Source organism: Gavialis gangeticus, unplaced genomic scaffold (genome assembly GCF_001723915.1).
Source record: "Gavialis gangeticus isolate Ggan-Ray unplaced genomic scaffold, GavGan_comp1, whole genome shotgun sequence".
NCBI lineage: Eukaryota > Metazoa > Chordata > Crocodylia > Gavialidae > Gavialis > Gavialis gangeticus.
Genome location: NW_017729002.1, coordinates 14,422,139 through 14,423,138, shown reverse-complemented (window position 1 = coordinate 14,423,138; position 1,000 = coordinate 14,422,139). Strand labels below are relative to the sequence as shown.

The following is a 1,000-nucleotide window of genomic DNA, read 5'->3' as shown; positions in this document are numbered from 1 at the left end:
CTTGAGATGCACCTGTGGATGCACGACAAGGTCCAGTTACATGCTGGGGAAAAGGCTCCTTCTCTGGTACAGGCAGTCCCTGACTTACAGCATTTCGAGTTACAACGTTTCACATTTACAGTGTTTATAAATTTACACCCTATTTCAACTTTATGATGTCAGTTTCAGTTTTACAACGCTTGATCCAATGTGATGCTACGCCAGCGAACAACTTCGCTGTATTGCACATCTCCCTGGAGAACATCTGTCCAAACTTCCTTGGACACTTTCTTTAAGAAAGCAGACAAGAGTTCAGAAGAACCTGCATCCAAGACTCCTGAGAAGACTCCAGCCAAGAACCCTTCAAAAAGTCCAACCAAGAGCCTTTCAAAAAGTCCAGCAAAGTCACTTCCAAAGAAGTCCTTCAAAATCAATATGATTGCTGTTTACAATATTTATATTGTATATTTTGTATAATATTTTGTACAATATTTATATTGTATATCTTGAGTAATATAGCTACATTCTGGGGTATTTTTTAGTGAAAATAGGGTATCGGGCCTTGGTTCAGGAACCAATCCCTCATTTATAACATTGTTTCTGATGAGAAAATTGGTTCCGAGTTGCAACATTTTGACTTAAGACACAGTTTTCAGAAACCAATTGTGTCGTAAGTCTGAGGACTGCCTGTACTGTATGCCTGTGGGGGGGGAAGAACCAGCAGCATACCTACAGGCTGGGGAACTCCCTTCTCATCAGTGCAGAGGCAGAAAAGGATCTTGGAGTCATTACTGATGCCAAAATGATGGGCCGACAGTGTGGCGATGCAGTCAGGAAGGCTAACCGTACCTTGTCATGCATTCACAGGTGCATCTCCAGCAGGTCCAAGGAGGTGATCCTCCCCCTCTATGTGACACTGGTCAGGCTGCAGCTGGAGTACTGCGTCCAGTTTTGGGCGCTGCACTTCAAGAGGGATGTGGACAACATGGAGAGGGTCCAAAGGAGGGCCACTTGCATGATC

The 1,000-nt window shown here is 44.2% G+C and overlaps 1 protein-coding gene across 5 annotated transcripts in view; it reads left to right on the top strand.

Moving 5' to 3' along the window:
- The window catches only part of NPRL3 (NPR3 like, GATOR1 complex subunit), a 90,181-nt gene that overhangs the window by 29,859 nt on the left and 59,322 nt on the right, over positions 1–1,000 (top strand). The window lies entirely within an intron of this gene.